Source organism: Miscanthus floridulus, chromosome 19 (assembly GCF_019320115.1).
Source record: "Miscanthus floridulus cultivar M001 chromosome 19, ASM1932011v1, whole genome shotgun sequence".
Lineage (NCBI taxonomy): Eukaryota > Viridiplantae > Streptophyta > Magnoliopsida > Poales > Poaceae > Miscanthus > Miscanthus floridulus.
Window position 1 is genome coordinate 101,728,059 of NC_089598.1, and position 16,479 is coordinate 101,744,537.

Below are 16,479 nucleotides of genomic sequence, written 5' to 3' on the forward strand. Positions count from 1 at the left end.
GAATTAGCCACAACTTATGTAATTAGTTTTATAATTAGCTCATATTTAATCATCCTAATTGATATCTAAACATATGAAAGTTTAGTCTTGTGATCGAGCACCCTCTAAGTCGGGAACAATCTTTCTGATCGAGGCCGGTTTGGTCCGGACCGCTGGTCGCCCGGCCCATAAGCAAATCGGGTCAGGGATCACGGGCAATTATCCGTAACCCGTACAGGATCCGCTAGGCGGAGCCGCGCCCGAGCCCCGACGCGGCGTTTCACTGGCCGCGAATAAACTTTGCGTCCCCTTCCACACGCGCTCCCCCTCTCACTCGCTCCGACAAAAAACCCTAGACCTCCCGCCACGCCGCCGCCAGCCGCCGCCTCCCTCCTCACAGACAGCCGGTGGGTGTCCCCGATCGCCTCCTCCCGAATTTCCTCCACTCCTTCCCCGGATTCGTCTTGATTCGGTCTGTGTTTTCTGTAGGTTCCATCGCTGAGATTCTTCCTGTGAGGAGGTGTTGGGGGGTAACTGGTGATGGGGGCGGAGCAAGGCTACGACGATATGGAGGTGACCATCAGCGACTCTGAGGCGTTCCAGTATGTCGGGGAGGTGCTGCAGTCCGTGCGGATGGTACGGACCTTCCATCCTTAGCTCTTCGCCGTGCAATATGACAGGACATTGATTTCGGTGGCTTATTTGCTTTGGATGATGATATAGTATTCTCGTTGGGCTTGGAAGTTGGAAGTACTTAAGACTCTGTAGCTCCAATCTTTCTATACTTTACTTCATTGCTTCAATTATTGAGCATTCATTTTGGAGCTTGGCAAGTAAATTGGTGCACCTGCACCCCCTGAACTTGGACTATAAATTCAAATGCAATATGCTAGCTCTGCTTGTACTCCCACCAAGGTTTCTTAGGATTTAGGACGTTAGAATGTGATATAGAGAAGTGCAGTATCCAAACCTTGTATTGAGAAAGCACCCCCAAAAAAACTACTGATGCAGTTTCTGACTCCATTGTATCTCCTGCAAATTTGAAAGGAGGGCATGATCTTCAGAATTTCTAAGCATCCCCTGGATAACCACACTAAAGCAAAACCAAGTGAGGATTTGGTATGTTTGTTATCAAGTCCAGAAATTCACCAATTGTTGCCCTCTGGCTCTGCTTTTGTTTCGTATCAGCAGTGGTGGAGGGTGACCAAAAGCAAGGAGGGGCAATTACAAAAGCTACTACTGTATTACCTATCAAATTTCTCAAATCATGACTATAGGTGCAGTCCTACAAAGCATCCATGAGGATTATAGGATGTTATAGTTAATGTCAGAGTTACTGCCCTCCCAGAGGAGGGAGGGGAGGCCCAGTTTCCCCTCCATGAGCCTCCGCTCCTGTGTATCAGTTCTGTAGATAAAAAACGGACAGACCCAGTGCCGGAGGCTCCCACATGAGTGGGGTCTGGGGAAGGGAAAAACCGAGGCAAGCCTCCCCCCCGCAAATCTGCGGAGAGGTTGCTTCGAACCCACGACCTGGTGACTCAGTGAGACAGCTGTCACCACTGCACCAGGCCTGCCCTTCATATCAGTTCTGTAGATCTCTGGTCTAAATTGCTCCTATCTGCTAGAGGTTAACAACTAATTAAATGACATACATCTTTTGCCAGTTTCTGTTGATAGATTTGTTAAACATTAAAGTTTTGCGGTCTGAATAACAAGAGCAATAATGCATTCACTTATCTTGTTATGGAAAACATATTCTCCAGAACAAAGCCGAGACCTGCAGTGAACTTTATATTCCTGCTTTCAAGTTTGAAACTAAAGCTTGCTGGTGAACTGGTGAAGACATGGCCAAATTCGCCAGATGCATGTGAGGTGTGGAGTTAGGGAAATTGAAAGGTGATCATTTTCAAATTGCGGGTGTTTAATTAGCAAATACAGGATTCTTCTGCTTTTTACACCTCAAAACCACTATATTAAGGAAGCTTGTACACAATACATGTTTTAACAGGTGGACAAATGAAAGTACCTGCAGTGTTTATTTGCCTTTCTTAGAGAGTAGGTAATAGTCGTGTTCTTTTTGCTTCTTGTAGCTATGTACTTCATGGAGACTGGAGTAATGCCTTGTCATTTAAAAAAATAGAACCCAAAATACATAAATTATTTAGCAACAGTGTATGTCGTGTAAAATTTTCCTTTCTTGTCTGAGCTCAGTCTGCTGATTTGAGTACACTGCCTTTACTCAGTCCCCTACATTAAGGAATTCATTCCATTTCTCATTTTGCTATTGATGTCATCCAAACAAGGATTTATGAGAACTTCAGAGCAAAATTCTATTGTCTACTTTAATAAATTCCTGAGTTACTTATAGAATAGTACAATGTAAAGGTATTAACATGTCGATCTATCATTTAGGATCCATTTTTAATTGACCTAAGGGACAAAGATCAATATGATATCCTGCTAGGCCTTGTAGACCCTACCAAGAAAAGGAGTAGTGATGACGAGGCTATGTTTGTTGTAAGTTCTTAACTCTTAACCCTATTTTAGCTTGTCCACCTTTCCACACTTGATTCGTTAGTTCTGTTTCATGCTTGTGCCCTACTTTTTTCCAGACTACTTTGAAGGCACTATCAGAAGCAGTATCCAAGATAGACACCATGTATCATCACGCACTTCTACACAATGTAATGTAATCCATAGTGCTCATTCCTTTGTTTTTGTCGAGTGAATGAAATGTTACTAAAATTATTCTTTTTCAGATATTTACCATGTGCGTCTGGTACTTAAACAGCTACACAAGGGTTGCGCTTTTGGATTTAATAACCAGATTGGTATACTTCCTCAGTTGTATATCCAGAGTTTTCTGCATTTGTGTGTGTGTGTGTGTGTGTGTTTCTGATTGATCTGTGTTTGTGTAGGCTGCTGTGGCAGACCAGTACCTCAGAGAATGTTTGCAGATGCTTGTGAATAATTTCACTCCACCTGGACCACTTATTCGTTACATTGAGGAGCCAAGGTGGCTTGCAAAGAAGGAAGAAATCTACTCTCAGTTGCAAGCGAGTTTGAAAAAGATTTCTGACACTGTGCCCTTAGCACCAAGGATGTTAAAGGATATAATAGATAGGAGTATGCCAAAGTTGTTTGATAACAAAGCTGTAAGTGTTATTTCTGTAGGCTATTCTAATTTTTCATTAGCTGCTGTGTCTGTTTACAGATAGTCCCAACTTACTTGAATTCTTGATAGGACATGCGTATGGTTCAGAAAAACTATAACCTCTCTCCATGTCTCTGTTTTTGTCCTTGCCTCCTTTTTTTCCTCTGATTCTTTATTCGGTTGGGGGGGGGGGGGGGGGTGGGGGGGGGGTGTTGGATTGTTAACTAAAAGATTGGATGCAAACTAAAGTCGCCCGGTTTGAACATAGCGTAAAGTTATGTGCTGTTATAGCTATTTGATTTGATGCCTTTATGCAGTTTTTAGTACTTAACATGTTTTCTTCAGTCCACTATCTTACAACTTGTCTTCTTGCTGAGGGCCTGTTTGTTTAATAATACCATGTCCATACACTCCTGCTGTGCAGTTTTTACACATGCACCACTGACACTGGTCATGAGAATCAATCTTACCTTCTGGGATTGTCTTTGCAGAAGATGGTATCATTTGTCGAGTGCATGTTGGGCCTTGATGCTGACGTTTGGGACATCATTGGACCGTCATTGTTGGAGAAAGTTGTTTATCTACTTACGGAATTGGATGTATGCTCCTTTCCTTTTGTATGGCTAGGTAATCTATCTTGGAACTGGTTTTTCCCATATTGATTGATTGGAATTATGCAGGTTAATATAACATGGGAAGATATTCTTCAAGATGAACACAACAAAGGTATATTTGACATGGAGCTTGAGGATTTGGATGAGGATGAAGATAACCTTGGTCAAGAAGGAACAAAGGTTTGTCATATTTAGAATGTTCTTTGCGTTACTAATTGAGTACTTCTAATAGGAAATGTCTACCCCAACTTGTTTGGGACTTAAAGGCTTTGTTGTTGTTGTTGTTGTTGTGTAATAGGAACTGTCTGCACTTTGGTTAGGTCCTTTTTGGAGGAAATGTGTGTGCCGAGAAACTTGATGGTTTAATGGTGGTTGTGTGCGAGCACCTCAAGTCACGCGCAGAAGAACCTGATCGCCTAATTAAGGTGAGCACATGGCTGGAATCTTAACTCAAAAACTGAACCTTCATTTGTCATCTTTTTTTTGGTATAACTTATGCTATTTGAGAATATGAAAACATAATTATAGTACTGATAGATACATCGCTACAAAAAGTTAATAAGGGCTACAGTCATTTATTAATGGCAATTTAGTTAAATATATGTGAATATGCCCATGTAGGTATGCATGGTTTCTTTGTTTCCCCCCTTGTAAATTTAAAAAAAGGGCGTACCCAGTGCAGAGAGCTCCCGCTCTGTGCGGGGTCTGGGGAAGGGTGTCAGTGGCAAGCCTTACCCTCGCCTGTGCAATGTGAGGAGACCGCGCCCCCCTTGTAAATTTGCCACAAAATATTTTGTACCACTGTTCATGGCTCAGAACCTCAGGTTAACCTGGCTACCCTCACCAAACCCAAACCAAACTAACATGCGTATGCAGTTACAACACAGGGCTGATCCATTTTGAGAAAGAGATGCTATGATTTATTTAGATGTGGTTATAAACCGCCGAACCCATCTGAGGAGTCCAGTGGAACTCAGAGACCCTCGATCCCATATAAAGTGTTATTGGAGAAAGAAATTGGGACATCAGCTACTTTGTGGCATGTACTGCACTGGCGGCAGCTTCTTCAGGTTTTGTTCAGTGTCGCCCTCAACCCCCTTCAATCCCCTCCAATCCCCCCCACCAAACCAAACAAGGCCTCAAGGGTATGGCTGGTAGCTTCTCCTTCAGGGGTATTAGATGTTGGCTTCCTGGATGGTTGTCTTCTTCGACAATGGCCAGTAGCTTCATGACATCTCAGGATGTGCTTCTCTGACAGCTTGAAGCTTAACACAGTGGCTATCCTGTAACCGGCAACAGCCATCACCTTGTTGACGAGATGTATTTCATAACCGTTCAAAGTTTTGTTTAGCTTTCTCTCCTTTCTAGCTTATTGATGCATCGTGTTTTGTGCTCAAGCTTCTCTTCCCTTTGCTGCCTTTGTTTGTTGACCCAAAGCTTCTTTCACTAAGGATTATTAGTGTTAATATGGTGTGATCCAAGGTCTTTAAGCTTTGGATTCTTAAAAGTTAGCTGTAGATGTGGGTTGTTAAAAGTTGTAAGCTGGTGGGATGCACTTGTGGATTGTGGTGTAAATGTGGTTGGATTCTAACATCTGCTTTTAGAAAGCACCCATTTATTTAGTTTCAGCTTTTTGAACCAGAATCCTCAATATAAAGCAGAAACAAACAGGCCCTGAGGAATTTGATCTTTGTCTTGGTCCTGTATTTGACTTAACCTGGCTAGTAGAAACTGTCAGGACCACCGGACCAACCCAACCCCACAAGATAATCCAAGAGGCACCATCCTGAGTGGACCCAAGACCCTAACCAGGTAAAGGTATGCAGATTGGGATGCAAAACAAAGGCACGCTGTAGAGCTGAGCTGTGTACAGCCATTAACTTTGTGCTCTATCCTTAGGGTTGATTCTTTCGAGATTGTGTTTTTATAATTGTCAATTGCAACTCATCTAATGCTGTCTGAGAAATGTTCTATTTTGTGGTAGTTCATGACTTACGAGTGAATGATAAGTAAACACATATAAGCACTTCTGTTTTGATATTGCTCATGTTTTGTCTTGACTTGGACAGGAATTTAACACTTTGAAGGCTATATTTAAATCACATGTGCTAAGGGTGCACAAATCCAAATTTGCACAGGTTAAGGATTAACCTTCTGTAAAGTAGATTCACAATGTTTAGTACCCAACTTTTATTTTCAGTTGCTTTCTGCCTTGCCCTCTTGGATTGACACATTTATTTTGACTTTTGCAGTTTATCATGTTTTATGCTTGTTCCCTGTATCCAGAGATCTGCGGTGATGGGTTTGCTGTTTTTCTTGCCGATATTTTATTGACAAGGACAAAAAGGAGGATGCAATAACTAGGTAAGCCTCTTGTTTGCTATGCAAGGAGTAGATCCAGTAGGGAAACTTTCTTGTCGTGTATCTAGGTGATTGGAGGCACCAGTGTTTGAACCTTACCTCTATAATGACCATTGCATGTTGTAAACTTGTAATCATGCCTTGACTATTTGCTCTGTTTTGACACTTTGCCTTACAGAGTTAGGAGATTTTGGCATCGTAGCTGTGTGAATAATTTATTATAGACATACTATCTTCACTAAAGTTTACTGCACTTGTGGTAAAAAGGTCTGGGCTTACAAATATAATCATTGGAGGAGATTCAGTGATCGAAATAACTAGCATATTTTGTTCTGAGATCGATTTGTTGCTAACCTAATACACAACCTGTGTGAATTGACGATTAAAGAAATGCCAATGATCACATTTGTTTCTCTAAGTGCAGAATGTCTGCAGTTTCATTATGTTGGAAGCTATCTGTCCCGGGCAAGGTTCATTTCCGTAAATACAGTTGTTGCTATACTCAAAAGGTGGCTACACTCTGAACTTGCAAATATTAGTTTTGAACACCTCACACAGTATCTACATTTTATGCTTTTTGTACATCTGAGATTTATGTTACGTTATGTGCTTAGGTTAGTGGAGTGGTGTGGGGACTATTGTGGCTGTCAGCTGGACAAAGGGGTGACAGCCAATCCTATAAAAACATCAATTATTTTATGCTAGCTGCCAGGTTTGTTATGCCATATTCTCTATGTATATTTAACTAAGCAAGAGAAGAAGTTGGTCAAATGCATGTTATTACTCAATCACCCCTGCTCCTGTTCTAGCATCATATGCTTTCTGAATGTTTTTTCTGCCATGTTTCTTAACCTGCAGGCTGTGATGTATGTCCTATGCTTTCGGTTAAGATCTATTATGGACTACCCAAATCTTAAACTACAACTTTTTCAAATGCGAATCCAGAATATCTTGGCCCACCCATTGGAGCCATTAAAGGTCTGTATCACACTTCCTACCACTTTCACTGTATCTTTAGCAGCCACGCACTTGTGTTTTGCCTTATATAAATACATAGTGGTAAATTGGTATGCCTTTTGATGCTATAGGTGTGCTTGCCTTTCCAATAGTGAATGAGTTCTTGAGCCAGGCTAGGGCTGCAAGTCTGTTCCATGCATCTGTGGAATTCAACACATGAAGATGCAGTTGAATCTGATCTATCGAAGGCATTTGGAGGACTTAATAGGCTTGACATGTTCTTCCCATTTGAACCCATATCTGCTTAAAGAGTCTGACAGGTTTGAATATCAATAAGAGTGCCTTTTTAGCCAGTTGTAGTGTCATTATGTTCTACTTATATTGCGTGCTCTTGGAGGATAGTTATTTGCATATCATTCAATCCTGAACTTTATAAAACTGTTGTCATACCATTGCTATAACATCTATACCAGAAATTGATAGAATTTTAATTCCTATTGCTGGGTCCTCTTTTTTCTACTTATTATGAGCTCAACCAGCATCGTCTGAGCGGTGTTTTAATTCAGAAGCTAATTATCCTTGTAATTAGTGTATATTAGTGTTTCCTGCCTGATGATCCATTGTATCCTTGCAGATATATACGCCCAAATTTTGAGTTCTGGTCCTTCGTCAAGACGACATACAGTAACAACAACAGCGACGAGGACGACGACGAGCTTGCCGACATTGACGCACCCGGAATGAATGTGGGCAGCTTGGATGATCACTTTGAAATAGATTTTAACAATGACGATGACATTGAGTATTCGATGAATAAGATGTCCATAACACCGCACCGCACTTTCTACCCATCCACTGGCTACAAACAGTGAGTTCAGCAGCATGCCTGCGAGGATCAGACCTTCCGTGAGCCCTCCACCATAGCTGGCCATCACTATTCTATTCTAGTCAGCTCTTTACTTGACTGATGATGACAAAGCCAGATGCTATGAAGTTGCACGTGCCAAGAAGGAACCAGGGGATGACGATCAAACAGATACCGGAGCTTTCGATTGTAGTTGTTAGTAGGGTCAAAACCCATTATTCTGCAGTTTGTAGGGTACCATTTGGGGTGAAATGCAGAGTGTATATGTGTTTCAGGGCACATTGTGGAAAATGGTTTTGTGATTGTATACTTGGTTGGCACCCCTCAGGGATGTGTATTAAAGACTGTTTGATGACGTGAAATCTACAGTTTGGTTTGGCCGATGCTAAGGCCATCCACGGTAGCAAAATTATTTTGGTCCGTTATCGTAGCTTGGACGTCCAGATCCCTTGTTACCTCCTGTACGTCACCTTACATGTGCGGCTAAAAATATCTACCGAGGCCACCGTCTTCTTGCCCCTTACTCTCCTCTCCCCTGCCTCTGTTTCTCTCCCTCCCTCCAGATCTGGGCGCACCGGCCGGATAGGCGTGGCGGCCGTCCTCTGGCGTATCGGCGCGGCCAGGCCTTAGCGCTAGGCGCAGCCACTGTCCTCTCCCGCGCGCAAACTGGACGTAGGGCACGTTGCCTGAACCAGTATAAACCCTGTGTCATTGAGTGCTAGGCCATATCCAATCACAACGTACGGCAAAACGACAAATATTTACTAGTTGGTCACTTTTCGCACCGACACAACTACTAAATAGTATTGAGTATGACGAGGTTACATGACACTTGTTTGTCATCAAAGTTACTTGGTCATTAATGTAGACCAATTATAATAGACATACGAGAGCATGCATATGTGCGGCAAGGTGCATGTAGCCACACAGTCTAACACAGCTAACTTAAAATTTTACCTAGGGCAGGGACCAACGCCCACTATGGTCCTGACAATGTTCCACTAACTCTTCTACGTAGTCCGGATGATCGGTATCAACTAATTATAATAGATAACAAGAACTTGTGCGTGCAAATAAGCACCAAAATGAGTCTATAAATATTCAAGCAATTTTAAGGTAGGCACCATAAGATAGAACATGATTTTAGACAAAATATGAAACTAATTTCATAAACTTTTGAGGTAAACATTTTTTCTTAGACTAAACCAAATTTTAGCATTTTTAATTGCATTATTTTTCCATCCAAAAATATTTAGGTAAATTTTTTAATGTTTTTTTAAAATATTTCTACTTTGGTTTACCTCCTTAAACTCTCAACTTAGTTTGATTTATCTCCTCTGATGTGATAGCACATTAGCAAAACCACTAAAGGTGCAAAAACAAATGGTTTTAAAAGTTGAAGAGAGTAAAAAAACTGGTTTTGTAATGCAGAAGCAAAATCGGACGACTATGATAGTTGATGGATGTAAATAGACTTCTTTGTTAAATTAGTCTTATTGTATGGAACTATAGGTTATGACCAAAAGGTGCACCGTAATGCTGGTATAGTGATATGGATCATGGATGATTCTTTGTGTTTTGTTATTTATTAGGGTGATTTAGTTAGTTAAATCGTTATTTCCGTACTGTTTCAAACGACCAAAATTGTGAAAATTTCTACAGACTATCATAGGAATCCAGAAATTTAAGATGGAACATTGAGAACTTTTTATGCGCTGTTTTTTCCTTCTAAAATTTAGTTTTTTATGCATACTGTGGAAAAATCCAAAATCAGGAAAAAACAGGTAACACTCCAGGTTAGTACTTGCCTTTTATGGAAATATATTAAGCTCGCATCTTGTTGTTGTGAAATGAAGAAAAAATAAACACAAAACAAAAACAAAAAAGCTTTAGACGGTCTCCAACAACCGCGACTTAAAATAAAAGACATATTCGTCCTTTGGGTAGCGCTACAGGCAAAGAGTTCAATACCTATTTTTGGTCTTCTCCAACAACAAAACCCAAAAAACAACCCTCTGTACAAATGGGACTTCAGGAGAGAGGATACTCAGATTTGAGTTATGTATCTCCTGACACCTAAAATGAGTCTTCTATATAGGTACTCTGCTGAAGCCTATAAATATTATGTTGAAGACCTATTTTAGGTTTGGATTCCGCAACGAGTCTCCTGTTCAGTCTAAGAGTTCTGAAATGCATTCAGCCCTCTCATAAGACAACCAAAAGAAACTCTGCTCTGCTCTGCCTAACCAGAGAGTACAACTAAACAATTTTTTTTAGTTCCACCTTCCACGACTGTTTCCAATCTATACAATAGTATAATAAGCGTGCAATCCAAAAACTCCGTCTCCTCTCACAGAACACTGACAGAACACTGTTCCCGGCACAGTCAACGCGCGATCTGTTTTCCCTGATGAACAGTAACTGTTTTCGTAAACAGTGCCCGGTTTTTGGAACAGTAACGGGCTGCTATGAACAGTCCTTACCCATTAAGGAACAGTGCCATGTGTATGTGCACGCACAAAAAAAAAAAAGAATGTGAAAATGCAACCAATCAGCCATGAGCCCATGACGCCCTGCCCTCGCTGAACTAGCTCATCTGAGTACAACACTGGGTCAGAGAGAGGTGGACAAATCGCCGTCAGACTTGAAGCCAACCGGCATGCACCGCCGCTGGATCGACTGAACCCAAACAACGTTCGGATCACGCATGCACGTGTGTACTCGCCTACTCCTAGCTTGCTCCTTCAAAAAAGTGTAAGGTGTTTTAACTTAAATTTTGTTTAACTTTATAACTAAAAAATCCATCAACTTGGATTCTTGGACACCACCAAATTAGTTTCATTAAATCACTACGAAATATATCTCAATAGTGCGCTTGTTTGACATAGTGCACGCCAGTATTTTTTAATAGACTCTGTCAAAGTTAGAACAAATTTGTTATAAATATGATATATGATAAAACTAAAATACACTTAATATTTTTGCAATGGAGTGGGCGTACACTTCTCATTCAAGCAGTCGCAAACAAGCAACAAAACTTTGGATCGATGTAGATTGATGCTGGATTGCTGGCTGGCGTTCAAGAATGAAATTGGAATTAAAGGAGATGGTTTGGATTGCTTCTGCGGTTCAACTGTTCAAGGAATTCCATAAATTATATATATATATATATATATATATATATATATATATATATATAAACTACTGTTCTGCAGTTGGCCATAGAATAACTTATTCTGTGGCCACTTTGAGTTACGATAATTACCATGCTAATTTACGAGATTACAGTAACTCCTTACTAAGTGATTTACTATAATATTATCGTAAATATCACCGTGAGTTGTAGTAACACGAGTATCGTAAATGCATATTCATGTTATCGTAAATTGATACAAATATTATCGTAAATCAAGGTGGCTATAGAATAAGTTATTCTATGGCCAGCTGCAGAATAGCCTTATATATATATATATATATATATATATATATATATATATATATATATATATATATATATATATATATATATATATAGAACTACTATCCTGTAGCTGGCTACAGAATAACTTATTCTGTAGCCACTTTGAGTTATGATAATTACTATGTTAACTTACGAGATTATAGTAACTCCTTACTAAGTGGTTTAATATAACGTTATGGTAAATATCCCCATATGTTATAGTAACCTAACTATCGTAAATATGTATTGACATTATGGTAAATTAGTATATAAAATTATAGTAAATGGAGGTGGCTACAGAATAACTTATTTTGTAGCCGGCTACTGAATAGCCTCTCCCTCTATATATATATATATATATATATATATATCAAACTAGAAGCATAGCCCGCTCGTTGCTGCATGAATTGCGGATAATTTAGAATAAAATTAGACTATATATATAATTACTTATACGAAGGAATAAACTATTATAAATTAATGTTAGTGGATTGCGTGGTATGTTGACATGGACAATAAAATGCTTTGTATGCCTTGCTGATGTAGATATCACAATTGCATATGTTAGTGGATTTTAATTGCATATGACAGTGCATTGCTGAAGTGGACAGCTTGCATGTTGAGATATGGAGTTTAGAATTGTAAGAGATATAGATTAGAGATTTTGGCTATATGCACGTCTTAGAAGGAATGCGATACTGGCTGGTTGATCGCCTCGCCTCCTTAATCTTCTCCAATAAGCAAACATGCAAATGCATAATACAAAAGTTGAAGATTACATCACCGATCCCATTAACATATCTTGCAATCCAGTTCCATCCAATCGAAGATGTTTGATTTCTGAAAGCAAAAAAGGCTTAAATTCACCATTATATATGCTTTCATCATTTGGCCACCTTTTGTTTTTGCACAAAGTCAGCTCCTATATATATAATCACACTTTTATGCAACTTCGACAATGACGGTACTTCACTTAAACAAAATGTAGCAGAAGCCAGGGTCAAAACAATTACACTATGTCAAATTTCAGAAGAAGCAAAACAACTCATCCGCTTCTCAGTTATCCAGTTATATCTTCTATATAAACATTCTTTAAGTTGACGTAGATCCCTGTCTTTTCTCTATTGCAACTAAAATTAAGAATAAATTACACCGGTGGTCCCTAAAGTATTACATGATTCTCATCCAGGTCCTCAAACCATGAAATTGCAGATAAGGTTCCTAAACTATTTAAGTATGTCATCCCGGTGCAAAATAGCCACGTCACAGTTCATTAGCCGACGTGGCACTCCAGCGTGAAACCGACATGTGGGTCCATAGCTCATAATTATAGGAACCGTCTAAACTGTCATGTGATTCTCATATAGGTCCCAAACTATAAAATTACTCATTTGAGCCATTTATTAAAAAAATGCATTTTGCGTATCTCATTCAAACATCCTAAGAACTTTGCCCCCCACCCCCACACTTCATTTGTACCCTCTCACACACAACAGAGTGTCTTCGACAACGTATGCGGGACGAACTAGACAACGGCGTCACAGCGGTGGGCTATACTATAGCGAGAACGAAAAGGACTACTGGATCATGAAGAACTCGTGGAGCGCTAGCTGGGGTGAGGCTGGCTACATCTGCATGAGGTGCAACGTGCCCGTGGCCACGGGCAAGTGCGGCATCACCATGGATGCGTACTACCCGATCAAGAATCGCCCCAGGGCGAACAGGACCGCACAAGGTCGATCTGTACTGGAGCTATATATGTGGTTCTGGCATAGACATGCAGGCCATTCACATCATATATGGATTCCCTCTTGCTATTGATAGCCTGATACACTAGTTGACGCTAGTTGTTGATTGTGGAATATCAAGTTTAGACTTTGCACCTTTTGTCCCGCGTGTGATGTGTACAGATGTAAATAAGATGTCCGTAAGGCTTTGTGTAAAACAGCCATGTCACAATCCATTAGCTGACATGGCGCTCCAACGTGGAATCTACATGTGGGTCCATAACTCATAATTATAGGGATGGTGTAAACTATCATGTGATTCTCACCTAGGTCCCAAACTACAAAATTACTCATTTGGGTCCTTGATAATCTATTAAAGTAATGTAATCCTTGTCTAAAGCAACCTCTTCACGCTTCATTCTTCATCGTCGTGTGGATTGCCAGATAGGTTTCCGAGCCTTTGCTTGCCATTGAACTTCTTATTGTCTGCTTTTCATCTTATCTTTGAGAGAAATGTATTGATGCCATCTGCCAATATGGTTGGACCGGGTGACATACTGACACGCACTATGGTCAAGTTTGTGGTAAGACACATCACTCGCTACGGTGACATGGAACAACTGGCCAACATATCCGCGAAGTTGTTGCTGACCGGTTGTTCCATGTCACCAATTCACAATGAGTGAGTGAGGTGTTTTAGCACACACTTGATAAACAATGCCTGCCCCAGCGTGTCCCTTGATCCAACCGTACTAGCATATTAGGGACAGAGATGGATAATTTGTAGTTTAGGACCTATGTGAGGATCGCATGATAGTTTAGGCACCGTCCCTGTAATTATAAGCTATGGACCCACATGTCAATTTCATGTTGTAGCGTCACGTTAATTAATGGACCGTGACGTGGCTGTTTTGGACCTGGATGACATACTTAAATAATTCAGGACCTAGATATGTAATTTCATAGTTTGTGGATCTAGATAAGAATTGTGTAATATTTTAGAAAACAACAGTGTAATTTATTTACTTAAAAAAACTAACTAGAAACCGTGCCAAAACAAGCATCGGCGTAGACTCGTAGTTCTAGTGGTGCTTGTCTCTACAATCGCGTCAACGGTTGTTGGCTGGCGCCGTGGGTGTGCCCGGATGGTCCACTTGGCGTCCCGCGTGGCTATAAATTGACCCTTTCGCTTCACAGGCTGAGGCACCGAGCCGACCCACGCGACCGTACGACAGCACTTGTCTTGAGACTTGAGACCAGTCCGGCTCTCGAGCACCCATGCATCCAGCACGCTCCCCTTCTCCCACGGCGATGGCGGCCACAATGCTCGCGGTGGCATTGGCCGTGGCACTGGCCGCCGTCGATGTCTCCGCTGCGCCCCGCAGCATCCACTCGGTGGCGCCGTGGGAGCGGGTGGACGAGGAGGTGCGGCAGCTGTACGAGGCGTGGAAGTCAAAGCATCCGCCGAGGCCGCCGCGCGGCAACGACGACGACGACCTCCTGCGGCTGGAGGTGTCCCGCGACAACCTCCGCTACATCGACGCCCGCAACGCCGATGCCGACCTGGGGCTCCACGGCTTCCGCCTCGGCCTCACCCCTTTCGCCGACCTCACCCTGGAGGAGTTCCGCGGCCGCGTCCTCGGCTTCCAGCAGAGCCGCCGCAACGACACGACGGCAGACGACGACGCCAATGGGCGGAGCACCCGCTTCGACCTGCACAGCGCTGGCGAGCCGCAGGCCGTCCCAGCCGCCGTCGACTGGCGCAAGAGCGGCGCTGTCACCAGCGTCAGGAACCAAGGCGCATGCGGTCCGTAAACTCGATCGTCGGTGCTCCATAGATCGATCGAGCTATGAAGTTCTCATCTCCGGTAAGAATATGGAGCTAGGTATGTATCTGACTGATGGATGATCTTTGCGCCCGTGAGAGACGCGTGCAGGTGGGTGCTGGGCATTCTCGGCGGTGGCCGCATTGGAGGGCATCAACAAGATCGTGACAGGTAAGCTCGTGGAGTTGTCGAAGGAGCTGATCGACTGCGACCACAACAGCCATGGCTGCAACGGCGGACGCATGGATTACGCTTTCCAGTGGGTTATCAGCAATGGCGGGATCGACACCGAGGCCGACTATACCCCTTCACCGGACGTGACGGCACTTGTGATGCCAACAAGGTCGGTACGGTACTGTCATGATATAAGTAATTAAGTTTCTGTTTTCTGCAGTAAATTTGCATGAACACCTAACCTGCTCGCTGCTTCGATGGTGATGGATATTTGTACATGTTTTGTTATGTAGATAAAAAGAAGGTTGTGTCCATAAATTCGTACAAGAGGGTGTTGCCAGCCAACAATGAGAAGGCGTTACAGGCGGCGGTGGCCAATCAGCCTGTTAGCGTCGCCATCGAGGCAGGCGGCCGTTCGTTCCGGCTCTATAAATCGGTAAAAATAAAAAAAACGTCGCTTATAATGCACGCCACGACTAGGGAAACAACATGCATATAGGCCATCTGTTTATTTATTTAGAGAATGTATTTTGGGAAACTCATTCGAAACAGCCTAGCAACTTTGCCCCTTCCCCTGCCCTCAACTTTATTTCTACTCCCCCCACCCCCACCCCAACCACACACACACAACAGGGTGTCTTCGACGGCGTATGCAGGGCGAAGCTAGACCATGGCGTCACAGCGGTGGGCTATGGCAGCGAGAATGACAAGGATTACTGGATCGTGAAGAACTCGGGGGGGCGCTAGCTGGGGCGAGGCCGGCTGCATCCGCATGAGGCCCAACATGGCCGCGCCCAAGGGCAAGTGCGGCATCGCCATGGATACCTACTACCTAGTCAAGAATCGCCCCAGGGCGGACAGGACCGCACAGTCTGTGCTAGAGCTAGAGATGGTTCTGGTGTAAACATGCAGGTCATCCACATCATATGTGAAATGCCCCCCTTGCTATTGATTGCCTGATACACTAGTTGATGCTGGTGTTGAATTGTTGATCGTGGAATATCAAATCTACACTTGGCATCTTTTGCCCCACGTGTACATGGTGCGTACGTATACGAACATAAAAAAGATATCAATAAGGCTTCTATTTTGTGAGTGAGATAATACCATATGTAACATAAATTAAATAAATAAACTTTAGCTCATTTGCGAGGGGTAATGCAAGGAACGGTTATGTACTAAGTAGTTGTTTGAGCTTTGACTATACATCAATCATGTGTGGGTTTTCTCTCTCTCTTTTTAACGTGAGTACGTGTTAGTCCATCTTCATCATTTCCCACTCATTTTTTATTTATACAATGAAATGAGTTTTGATTCATCACCATTGTATTCCTAACAAACTAATAATTAATATTAGTATAA

General features: G+C 42.2%; 2 pseudogenes; both read left to right on the plus strand.

Moving 5' to 3' along the window:
• Positions 1-283: 283 nt before the first annotated feature.
• Positions 284-8,272, plus strand: LOC136529022 (uncharacterized; annotated as a pseudogene).
• Positions 8,273-14,366: 6,094 nt separating this feature from the next.
• LOC136526503 (zingipain-2-like) lies at positions 14,367-16,021 on the plus strand (annotated as a pseudogene).
• The last annotated feature ends 458 nt before the right edge of the window (positions 16,022-16,479 follow it).